This window comes from Pseudophryne corroboree, chromosome 6 (genome assembly GCF_028390025.1).
Source record: "Pseudophryne corroboree isolate aPseCor3 chromosome 6, aPseCor3.hap2, whole genome shotgun sequence".
Taxonomy (NCBI): Eukaryota; Metazoa; Chordata; class Amphibia; order Anura; family Myobatrachidae; genus Pseudophryne; species Pseudophryne corroboree.
Genome location: NC_086449.1, coordinates 244,858,466 through 244,871,536, shown reverse-complemented (window position 1 = coordinate 244,871,536; position 13,071 = coordinate 244,858,466). Strand labels below are relative to the sequence as shown.

General features: G+C 44.0%; 1 protein-coding gene across 1 annotated transcript in view; it reads right to left on the bottom strand.

Moving 5' to 3' along the window:
• ZNF710 (zinc finger protein 710) overlaps positions 1-11,865 on the bottom strand; it is a 172,924-nt gene extending 161,059 nt beyond the window's left edge. The window contains exon 1 of the mRNA XM_063925826.1: positions 11,544-11,865. The gene's annotated coding sequence lies outside the window, so the exon portion shown is untranslated. The remainder of the gene's footprint in view (positions 1-11,543) is intronic.
• Between the last annotated feature and the right edge of the window lie 1,206 nt (positions 11,866-13,071).

Genomic DNA, 13,071 nt, shown 5'->3' with positions numbered 1-13,071 from the left:
GCGACATTGCAAATAATATATCGTCAATGCATACACACTGTACGATGTATAGTCTGTGACTGCATCCACCCACATCCCGGAGCATGCAGGCCTGTCAGCTATCTTCTGCGCTCAAGTGCAGAACAAAAGATATCTGACGTCGTATACGACCCGCGGGAGTGCGCATAATATACAATATCTCCCGCACTCACTGTCCGATGTGACCGTTATATCATACGAGCAGATATATCGGGTGCACACTGGACAGTGTGTACCCAATCTTTCTAGTTTAGTCTGTCATTTTGTAATTTACAGTTCGTACAAAACTCTAAACATTTTTGGTAGTTTTAACAAATCAAGTATGTTTATATATTTACAATACCGTTCAAAAGTTTGGGGTCACCCAGACAATTTTGTGTTTTCCATGGAAACTCACTTTTTTTTATCAAATGAGTTGCAAAATGAAGAGAACATATAGTCAAGACATTGCCAAGGTTAGAAATAAATATTTTTATTTGAAATAATAATTTTGTGCTTCAAACTTTGCTTTCGTCAAAGAAAGCTCCCTTTGCACCAGTTACAGCATTGCAGACCTTTGCCATTCTAGCTGTTAATTTGTTGAGGTAATCTGAAGGAATTTCACCCAACGCTTCCTGAAGAACTTTCCACAAGTTGGATTGGCTTGATGGGAAGCATGGTTTTTGCCCGAGCGCTGCCTTCCAGAGGGCTCAGCCGCCGTGGCAAGATCTGCTACTGGTGCCGCCTGGTGCTGTGTAGATGTGGTGCTGTGCAATGAAGTAATCGCGTACCGCACTGCATTGTGGGAGCGGCACATAGACGCTAGGTCATAATTGACCTCTAGTGTTTATGCGGTGCCATAGATCCGAAGAGTGGCGCCGGAGGCCGGAGACAGAGGGCAGCAGCAGTCGGGAAGGAGCAGGGATGGGGAGTATTACTTTTTTTTGTAAGCAGCGCAACTAGGGGACACAACTCTACAGGGGGCACAGTACTGGGGGCAATACTACTGTGGGCACAACTACTGAGGGCATAACCGACCACGCCCCTTCTCCATGAAGCCACACCCCTATTTTTTCACCCTGGGCGCCACAAGGTCTAGATCCAGCCCTGCATATGGTCAAGCTGCTTCCACAACAGCTCAATGGGGTTGAGATCTGGTGACTGCGCTGGCCACACCATTACAGACAGAATACCAGCTGCCTGCTTCTTCCCTAAATAGTTCTGGCATAATTTGGAGATGTGCTTTGGGTCATTATCCTGTTGAAGGAGGAAATTGGCTCCAATCAAGTGCTGTCCACAGGGTATAGAAAAAAAGGATTACTATTATGGCGCTTGATGTACTATGTAAATAAAATGTATATATTAATATGTTTGTTTTTACTCAAAATTATCACACATAGAACTTGCTTCCAAATTTATAACATTTTACTAGATTCAATGTATAACAACAATTAATACCAATCTTAAAATTCCATATGGACTCAAGGAATCAATTAATATACTGTACTCCAACCACACTGATTGAAAACACTAAATGTCCTTTTTCACTGTTAGGTATTAACAACAGTGTATCTCTTGTGATAATAAACAGACACGTCCGATCTGTTACATTAGCTGTTCGTACTGCAACAAAATTGCTGAATGCCTGTAATAAGATATACTACTGTCTCTCCAGTCCTCCTGCTACTGGCGTCCCAGTGCAGAGGATAATGCTGTATTATAATTACCTGAACCAGCGGGAATGTCCAGTGGCACAGCGCAGGCACCTGGAGAAATGTCCTTGTGGCGTTCAGCCAAAGCGTGATGCAGAACGCCAGCCGCCGGCACTATTGTGGTGCAGATCTCTGTCCTGGCAGGCGGGAGAGTGGCGCTCCTATTACCGCTTCAATTGCAGCCGCTAGCAGTAACACTTGTATATTTGAATCCGTCAGTGTGTGAGTACGATCAGGGGGATGACGTCAACGCGTTTCGTCCCGTCAAAGCTCGGGACTTCCTCAAGATAGTCTTGAGGAAGTCCCGAGCTGTGATGGGACGAAACGCGTTGACGTCATCCCCCTGATCGTACTCACACACTGACGGATTCAAATAACTTTTTTTTAACAACTTTTTTTCCTCAGTATTCACTAGGGAGGATGAGCCGGTGACAGTTGTGCATTACGACAGGGAAGGTAATGCCTTGTGGCTTGATGCTTGTTTAAGTGAGGAAGTAGTCCTGGAGAGACTAAGCAAGGTAAAGATTAATAAATCGCCAGGCCCAGACGGTTTCATCTGAGGGTTATTAGGGAGCATAGGTCACAACTAGCAAAACCCCTACACTTGATTTTCCATAGTTCAATAAGATCAGGCATGGTACCAAAGGATTGGCGCATAACTGAGGTAGTGCCTTTATTTAAAAAGGGAACTAAAAATAAACCTGGAAACTATAGGCCAGTTAGTTTAACCTCTATAGTGGGTGAAATATTGAAAGGCATTTTGAGAGATAGCATAGAGGAGCAGCTACAGGCTACTAAGTTTATTATCAAAAGTCAGCATGGGTTTGTAAGGGACAGATCATGTAAAACCAATTTAATTAGCTTCTACGAGGAAGTGAGCGAGAATCTTGATCAGGGAAAAGCAGTGGACGTGATGCATTTAGATTTTGCAAAAGCCTTCGATATAGTGCCTCATAGGAGACTGCTCAGCAAATTAAGGCAACCTGGCCTAGGATATACCATTTGTAGATGGATAAGTAATTGGCTGGATAACAGAGTACAAAGAGTAGTGGTCAATGGGATGTTCTCCAGCTGGGCACCAGTAGTCAGCGGAATACCACAAGGGTCCGTTCTTGGCCCACTGCTGTTCACTATATTTATAAATGATCTAGGAATAGGCCTGGAAAGCACAGTGTCAATCTTTGCAGAGGATACTAAACTGTGTAAGGTAATTAATTCAGAAGGCGATGTGGAGTCTCTACAGAATGATTTATTTAAACTTCAAACCTGGGCGTCTAAATGGAGAATGAGGTTCAATATAGAAAAATGTAAAGTTATGCATTTTGGGACAAAAAACACACTTGCATCCTACACTCTAGATGGGGAAAATATAGGGGTAACTATGGTGGAAAGAGATTTGGGGGTGCTCATAGATAATAGGCTTAATAACAATACACAATGTCAAATTGCAGCAAAAAAGGCAAGTAAACTGCTTGCATGCATTAAACGGGGTATTGAGACAAGGGACGAGGATGTAATCCTGCCGCTGTACAAATCATTGGTACATCCGCACCAGGAATATTATGTTCAGTTCTGGGCACCGTATTATAAAAAAATATATCGGGGAACTGGAAAGAGTTCAAAGAAGAGCTACGAAATTGATTAAAGGGTTAGAGACTGGAGTACGAGGAAAGGCTTACTAGGTTAAATATGTATACACTAGAAAAGAGGCGACTAAGAGGAGACATTATTCATATCTTCAAATATGTAAAGGGTCATTACAAGGAGCTGGCAGTGGATTTGTTTATTAAAAGAACTCTGTATAGCAGGATTTTTCAACCAGTGTGCAGTGACACACTAGTGTGCAGTGACTAGTTACAAGGTGTGCCGCGGAGCCAGAGCAGCTTCCTGCACCTTCAAAGTGAACTGTTGGCCCAGGCTCTTCTTAGAGGATCAGTCGTGCTCCGGCTCTGACGTATGCCTTGAAGACGTGGCAGTGTGATATCATAGGTCACGGCCGCCGCGTCTCACCACCCAGCCAGCCCCCCCATCTTCCAGTTCCTGCCTGCATACGTACATAGCTTTCCTTGCCCACCCACTTCCACACCTGCCCGACCGCCCGCTGCTCAGTATTCGCAGTACTCCACTATGAACAATCCCCACCAATGAGGGACAGGGAGGACAGCTGACCGGTAGGGGCTAATATTTGTTGTTATTTTTTTTCTCCTGTTGGGAACAATAGGATTTATGTGGGGAGAATAAGGATTTATGGATTTATGGGGGGAGCTACGTTAATAATTCATGTGGGGAGCAATAGGATTTATGTGGGGAGCAATTCAATAGTTTTTTCTGTGTAGGCCAATGTATGTGTGGATTTTTTTTTTACTATGAGGGCCAATGCATGTTTTTTGTTTTTTTCTGTGGGGAACTGATGGTGTGCCTTGGCAATTTTAAAATATTGTTCAGCGTGTGCTGCGAGTAAAAAAAAGTTGAAAATCACTGCTGTATAGGGACGCGTGGGCACTCGCTGAGGCTAAAGGAGAGAAAATTCAGTACACAACGGAGTAAAGGGTTCTTCACGGTAAGGGCAATTAAGATCTGGAACTTCCTGCTGGAGAAGGTAATAATGTCAGACTCTGTAAATGCATTTAAAAACGGATTGGACAAATTTCTAACTTGAAAATGTATCCAGGGCTATAGCATTTAACATATTGACATTACATTATCTGGGAGTGATAAGATTCATAGCAGTCAATTGGTACTGAACCATTACTTCAGCAGGTGCATTATAATATGAACAGATTAACACAGAATACAGGTTGAACCCGATGGGAATGTTGCCTCTTTTCAACCTCACCGACTATAATTATGTAACTGCCAAATATGTATTTGTGCATTCATTTATAGAGATACAACTATTTTTTTAATGGGAGAAAAAAAAAAAAATATCACCTTTAAAATATAGCATTTCTACCCTCCAAACAGACAGAGTAGGTCATGTTCGGTAAATAGACCCAACATTTATTTTGGTAATGTTGTGCATCATTTTAAAGGTGTACAAACATCATGCACACAGATGTGGCGGCCATTTTGTAGTCAGAAAAATATTAATGACAGTGAAGCTATCAACTCTTTAGGAGCCTGCGAGATCAGAGGCAGGATGCAACAGGTACACTTTAATCTCATACCATGGGCATATTTATATGTTATGAAACAGTTACATTACTAATACTTACAGATGATACAACTTTATGTCATATTTGCATAATTTCGATGATTATCCCTCACAGTAACAATTTAGCAAAGGGGATATAAACGGGATATACAAAAAACTATCAAGAGAAATAAGGCTCATTATTCAGATTGCATTTATGCAAGAACACCACAGAATGCACAAGGAATATATGGAGATAGTGGAGGTGTATAGTATATCTGTCATTTCAGAAGTCATTATCAACAACTAGTCATATATACGAATATAAAAATAAATGGCATATAAGATGACTGGCTGAATGTTTTCATAAAAAAATCTGTTTCCAATTTGTGAAAACAGATTTTTACTTCAGAAGTTACGCTGGGCATACACTGTCAGATAAAATATCAGTCAGACCTGCAGACATTTTATCCGAGAGCTTCACACCCAGCAGTTATGGAGGCCATATACCGCAAGATATCTCACAGTTTATGGTCACACGATATCTGCTTTCCTCCCTTTTGAGACGTTTTCCCAGCTACACACTATACAGTTATCAGCCTAAACCGACGATAATCTGTGGGTCGGGACAATCACTGTATAATGTATTACCAGCATTAAGCATAAATACATATTTATTATTTATATAAGTTTATATTACACAGCATTCACATCAGTCCCTGTTCCAATGGAGCTTACAATCTATGTGGACATCTATGTGTAACAATCTATGTGTAAAGCCCAGTACCCACGGGCCGATGCAGGAGAGATGTGTGCTGAGCGAACCGCTCAGCACACATCTCTCCTGCCGCTCAGCACAGCACGCTCTGTGCTGAGCGTGCGGGGGGAGACGGGGGGGGCCGCTCACTTCACCCAGCGGGTGAAGTGAGCGACCCGCTAGATTGGCCTGCATGCAGGCCAATCTAGCAGCAACGATAGCGATGTGCGGGGCCGCGCATCACTATCGCTGAGGGGGCTACACACGGAGCGATCATGCTGATATTCTAAGCAATCTAGTCAGATTGCTTAGAATATCGCTCCGTGAGTACCCCCCTTTAATGTTTTGTGTCAGTAGCCAGTTAACCTACCAGTATGTTTTTTGGGGGGTATTTATTAAAGCGCAGAGAAAGAGAAAATTGTGAGACATAGTACCAGCAGAATACCAGCAGAACTAGCCAATCAGCTTCTGCCTTACATTTTCCAGTTAGGAGCCTACTGGTTGATACTTTATGACTCACAAGTTTCTCTCTCCCCAGGCTTTGAAAAATACGCCCCTTTGAGTGTGGAGAGAAACCGAAGCACCCAGAAGAAACTCATGTAAACACAGGGAGGACATACAAACTCCACACTGTTAGTGCCTTGGGGGTATATTCAATAAGAGTCGGATCCATTCTGACATGCAGTTGTCGGAATGGATCCGACAATCCCTATTCAACGGATGGTCAAATCCGACTGTCTGATTTGGGCGTACACAGGGTCCTGTCAGGCCGCTGCTGTCAGCGGCTGCAGATGCGCTGACAGCAGCAGCCAGGGGAGCAGAGATCGGCAGCCGTGAGCGGGAGGGCTGGCTGCGGGGGACATGTGTGGAGCGGCGGGGGGAGGCATTGCAGGAAGAGAGGTGCTGCAGACGGATGGGGGGAGCAGAGATCGGCGGCCGGCGAGAGGGTCTGGCAGCGGGGGAACATGCTGCAGGGAGAGAGGTGCCTGGCCGGGGATGGCCAGGCACCTCTCTCCCTGCAGCTCCTCCCCCCACCGCCACATGTCCCCAGCAGCCAGCTCCCCCCGCCGGCCACCGATCTCAGCTCCCCAGCCGCTTGCATCACCACTCCTCTCCTCACCTCGATCAGTCTTGTTTTCAAGTCGGATTGAGTTTGTCGGAAAAGGGGCCAAAACCTGTCGGATTTGGCCCCATTTCCGATAGAAGCATGTGGATCGGCCCACGTGTTTTCCGACAAGTCAGGAACTCCTGACTTGTCGGAAAAAATCAGCCCCTATTGTATAGGTTGGAACCCCTTCCGACCCATTTCTGTCTGAAGCTACCGTCTTTCCGACAAGACGGCAGCTTCCGACAGTTATTGAATACACCCCTTGGTCAGGAATTGAACTCATGACCTTAGGGTTAGTAAGCAGTAATGCTAACCAATTTGTCAACCGTACTGTGTATATACATACGTCACACTGTCCCTATTTTAGACTATTGTGATTATTGGGTGCAGAAAGGGGCATGGCCTCAAGAGAATGTGGGTATAGTGGTTGTCCAGTCCAGGGCTGTGCACAGTTGGGGAAGCTCATCCTGTAGTTTGGATTCAGATTACAGAAAGGAGCTTATTGGATGCCAAATTTGCCTATAAATTCTGGGCGTTTTCAATACAATACAGAATCAAAGTATGATAGGCATCCTACAAGTTGCAAAGCACAACGCACGGTTCCTTTGTATGATCTAAATCCTCAACCTTGAGGAACACATGGAGGCCCTTATTTTAGCCAGGCTATTTGGGCAAAATGGAAAAAAACTCCCGGTGTTATAATAAGGACACAGTTAATTTCCCGAACGACAGGATCCCGTCGGTGGAAATATCGACACCGGAATCCCAACAGCACGGAAAATGCCCCGGGGTGGGGGGGGGGGGGGGAGGGTTAAATAGTGTGGTAGGCCTGAAGCGTGGCTTCGCTCACCGCACTATTATATTCCCCCTCGGGTGGTGGCGTGGACCACCACCCAAGTCGGAATATTGGACGTCGTTTGGGATTCCAACTGTCCGTATTCCGGCATCGGTCTCCTGACCGCCAGGATCCCGACAGTTGGGATGTCATAACGAATCTGTTATACTATGAAACAATGTGTGTATACAAATTAAACATTCATTACTTCTGGTAATGCAGTTTTGCCCTCTGTCCAATCATAGGATTTGCAAACTCACTTTATCTGTTTAAACCTGCTTAAAACTGATTTCTGTGGCACCTCTCAAACCACAATTATTTACTGTATAGTTCAAAACAGAGATGTGTAGTTGCCACAAGTTGAGCACTAGATAAGGAACTCAGGGATGCAAGTTTTAGGGAAAAATGTATGTAAAAGTGTGTAGAATGTCAAGTATGGGACTGCAAATGAAGAATTAATACAGGTTGGGTATCCCTTATCCAAAATGCTTGGGACCAGAAGTATTTTGGATATTGGATTTTTCCGTATTTTGTAATAATTGCATACCATAATGAGATAACATGGTGATGGGACCCAAGTCTAAGCACAGAATGCATTTATGTTTCATATACATCTTATACACACACAGCCTGAAGGTAATTTTAGCCAATATTTTTAATAACTTTTTGCATTAAAAAAAGTGCGTGTACATTCACACATTTCATTTATGTTTCATATACACCTTATACACACAGCCTCAAGGTCTTATAATGCAATATTTTTAATAACTTTGTGTATTAAACAAAGTTTGTGTACATTGAGCCATCAGAAAACAAAGGTTTCACTATCTCAGTCTCACTCAAAAAATTCTATATTTCGGAATATTCCGTATTTCGGAATATTTGGATATGGTATACTCAACCTGTACAGGCATGCAACAGGAGAGTTTTACTGCATAGAAAATCCTTTACCCAACCACACAGGGCTGATCACTATAAACAGAGAAACTACAAAAAAAATAGGTTTATAGTCATAGGGAAATCCAGTTCCCAAGGTGGTGCCTCTTTTAGTGGAAAGGGAGGAAGGGAATTCAAAAAGAACATGCCCCTCTCCCAGAGGTTAACAGCCTCATTCTGAAAAGCACTGAAGCTCTTGAAAACATCCCTTAGTAGTGGAGGTTTGGGTATTGATAGAGGGGCTCCAGATCCAATGACTGACTGTGGTTGTATCACCCTCGGGAAGCCTTTGTCCTCATACTACAGTTTTCTGCCTCAATCCAATGCAGTCCAAAGGGTGATAAAAAAAATCAAAATCTCTAAAACACAACATAAGTACCAACCATCACTAGTGAACATATCCAACAGTGTTCTAGACACATCCCCCATGACCAACTAATCAGTGTGGAAATGGTTCTTCTCGCGCTTCGGAAAAGTGGTAGCAACCATCAATTCATAGAGGAACTCCTGACTTCCTACATTAAATGACCTTCTTCAGGTAATTTTATAAAGGAAACTGGGAGTTTCCCATAAGAATTGACGTACTGTACAGGCCACTCAATCAGAAAAGGGAAAAATCCCTGTCCTGCAGACTGGCTGGCAGTGGAAGGGGAGTCTAGTAGACGTTTGCTAGCACGTGCATTGGCATCTCCCTTCAGACTATGCCAGATCAATACAGAATATTTAAGGTGAGTGCTTGGGATGGAAAGAGCACAGCTGTATTATGTTGGATGGAAAACAATTTTGGAGTGTATGGACTTCCTTAATAAAGAGGGTTTAAAAAGGGGATGGGGAATGTTCAATTAAACTTTATTTTTGTAGCAGTTGTCTGTGTGTAATTATTTTCACATCACATTCTAGGTACAACAAACCAGGGTCTTGGGGGCCTCTTGTTCATTATTTGGGGACACCAGCACATTTCAATTTTATAAGGCTAGTAGGCATGTACTTCTAATAGAGACACGACCAAACTGACTAGACAGACCTGTGACGAGCAGCTTTGTTTGGTCAGAGAAATTGCGAGCAATATTATCTGATTTTAGAAAATATGTATTTACTGTGATAGTATTAACAGTGCGGGTCCTGCTAAACACAATAGGCTATTAGGTCCATGAGCTGGTCCTGCTAAAGCATGATAGGCTATCAGGTCCATGCGCTGGTCCTGCTAAACCACGATAGGCGATCAGGTCCATGCACTGGTCCTGCTAAACCACAATAGGGGATCAGGTCCATGCGCTGGTCCTGCTAAACACGATAGGTAATCAGGTCCATGCGCTGGTCCTGCTAAACCATGATAGGCAATCAGGTCCATGTGCTGGTCCTGCTAAACCACAATAGGCGATCAGGTCCATGTGCTGGTCCTGCTAAACCACAATAGGCGATCAGGTCCATGCGCTGGTCCTGCTAAACCATGATAGGCTATCAGGTCCATGCGCTAGTCCTGCTAAACCATGATAGGCGATCAGGTCCATGCATGATCCTGCTAAACCACAATAGGTGGTCAGGTCCATGCCCCTCTGCCCTCAAGCAAAGAGGTTGATTAAACATTTTTATCAGCAGATAACCCAAGTCCTACAGGATACAATGAAACTTGTCATATAAAAGTATTCTTTGGCTGTTTGTGCATTCCAGTTCCGAAAACATAAAAGCAGTTAAACAACTCCACAAACTGGTGCAGATACCAACCGCTAGAATCATGGGTCTCAGGTCTGGGTCTTTTCATACAAAATGCTCTCATTAGTATGTGGTTTATGAAACTAGAAGACATGGAACTGTCCTTCCGTTGTGAGGGAAGTAGGTGAAAGAGTGATGAGAGAGTTAGATTGTGATGAACAGGGACAGACTGAGGTAGAGACAGGGGGCAGAGACATAAAAGACTGCAGAGGCAAAAACACAGGGTGAAAAAAAAATAATAATAAGTGGGAAAAAAAATCAGAGATTAACATGGAATGAAGAAAGGGAAAGAAACAGAGAAGAGAGAAGAAGATGAGAAGAGAGAAAGAAAAGGAAATAGAGGCCAGAATCCAGAGAGAGGGCTGAAGAGAAATAGAAATAGAGAGAGAGCGAGGACGTAAGAGAGCTAGAGACAGATGACAGAGGAGAGAGAAATAGGATACAGGAGAGAGAAAGAAATAGGATACAGGAGAGAGAGAGAGAGAGAGAGAGAGAGAGAGAGAGAGAGAGAGAGAGAGAGAGAGAAATAGGATACGAGAGAGAGAGAGAGGACAGAAGAGGGATATAAACAGATGACAGGAGAGAGAGAGAGAGAGAGAGAGAGAGAGAGAGAGAGAGAGAGAGAGAGAGAGAGAGAGAGAGAATACGAGAGAAATAGGATACGAGAGAGAGAGAGAGAGGACAGAAGAGGGATATAAACAGATGACAGGAGAGAGAGAGAGAGAGAGAGAGAGAGAGAGAGAGAGAGAGAGAGAGAGAGAGAGAGAGAGAGAGAGAGAGAGAGAGAGAGAGAGAGAGAGAGAGAGAGAGATGCTCCGACCAGCAGCAGCTGATCCGATGTAACAGCAGCAGCAGAGTTATCACCAGTGAGAGGGAGCGGAGTAGCAGAGGGCGCCCCGCACACCCCCCGGTGCAGGATGACACACACGCTACCAGCCACTGACATGACAAAGTTTCTTACAGTTACTAATCTGAGTGCAGACAGGGGATAAAGGAAACTTCCAGCGTATGAGTATCCTTAGCCAAGGACCGGCATACACGGGCACACAGATACCCCGCACTTCTCATCTGCCCCTCTACCTGTACCTCCTGCACGGGGGCCTCATCGCTCCCCGTACAGCGTGCACCTATACATGATAGCAGCACTGTATGTGGAAGTGAAAGAGAAAACACGCCAGCGGCTCTCCCACCACCCCGCCACACACACCCCTTCCCGGCACCGCGTCCCCGCACCGACCATTCCCAAGAGACAGCACAGCACCCACCAGGGACCTCCGAGGAGTAAGCGCAAAGTGCCCTTAAATCCGCATGAGAGGGCACTACCTGATACGGGAGGAAAATGAGGGACTCACCCGGCCAGTGCGGGGGGCGCAGGGTCTCTTGATAGGCGGCATAGGTGCTGCCGCTGCTGGGATGTCTCCTCTCTCCCGGCTCCCCGGCGTGCAGCACCGTCTCTCTCCGGCAGGAAGGAAGAAGGGAATGAGGCAGGGCTGACGTGAAGGGATGCAAAGCAGCAGCTCCTCCTAAGCCTCGGTGTCTGTGAGAGAAAGAGACAGACTGGGGAAACAGAAAGAAAGAGAGAGAAGTAGCAGCCACCCAGCCGGGAACCTTCTCTCTATCTATCTATCTCTCTCTTTTGTTTTCTCACTTCCTCCCCTCCTCCTCCTCCACCAAGTTTTCTTTCTCTCTCTTTACGCCAAAGACTGGGGATTTTTCTCCCTTTGAAACTCTTCTAAGCTCTTTAAAAGCAGAACTTGGTGTTTTGTTTTTTTAAAGTGTCTTCTGCCTTCCTTCTTTCTCTTCCTTCTTTTTTTTTTTTGCTTTCCGAATACATTCTTGTTTCAGCATGGTGTAAGGTATATTATATAAAATATGATAGAGTGTAATGAATAATCTAAGTAAGAATATAGTGGCTCACCTCGCTGTAAGCAAAGGATGATGGTGAAACCTTTTTTTTTTTAGAGATTTCATAGGCAACACTGATTATAATTAAATGAACACATTTTTATTGTATCACTGTTTTGGCTGGATGTCATCACTGGAATCTGTAGACACATATTAGCATATGGTGACCCAAGTCCTCTTCCATACATACACTCGTAAAATCCCTTTTGCTGATAGCATCCCCATAACCTCTTTCTCTCTTATTACAGGTCTTGGTAATTACTTTAAGCCCACCTTCCCATTTTTTACACTCCCCATATGCTGTAGAACTAAATAAAATAATGATACAAAATTCCTCAAATTAAAATTAGTATCAGCTTAGCAAATGTCATCGTTAAAGAGTGTAACACAATACTAAGTTATCAGGGTCCTAAATGGGCCACTCACACACTAACATTTTGTGTCATATCAGTCACATATATGGATTAACTGTTTCTACAACTAACATTTTTACTCAGCAGATCAAAAGAACAATTCTGAAACCCAGGTCCATTGCAATTAATTGAAAGGCTTTAGTCTGTCACACACAAGATGTAAAAAGCTATTGAAGAATCAAAGCTGCATTCTCCTAGCAGTTGAGAAATGCTGAGGAATGCTCTGAGCAGTTGCAAGAATTAGAAATGTGCTGCTTTTTAAATGTACGTGTGACATCAGCCAATAACAGCTCTGTTCTATAGAACTCATCCAGCACTTGGTCAGTTTGTGCACTTCAGATTATTCATATCTACCAACATTTGATAGGACCAAGGGCCCTATTTAACGAGTCTTAATACCAGTGGCATATTTCGTTTAAGGGTCAACCTTAAGTCGATGCGTCCACAATTAAATTGCAAACACATCATGAGGCGGCACCACATATGCTGAGCGGGATCCGGTCTGAAGATCGACACTGTCTAGGTCGACAATGTATTAGGTCGACCACTATAGGTCGACAGT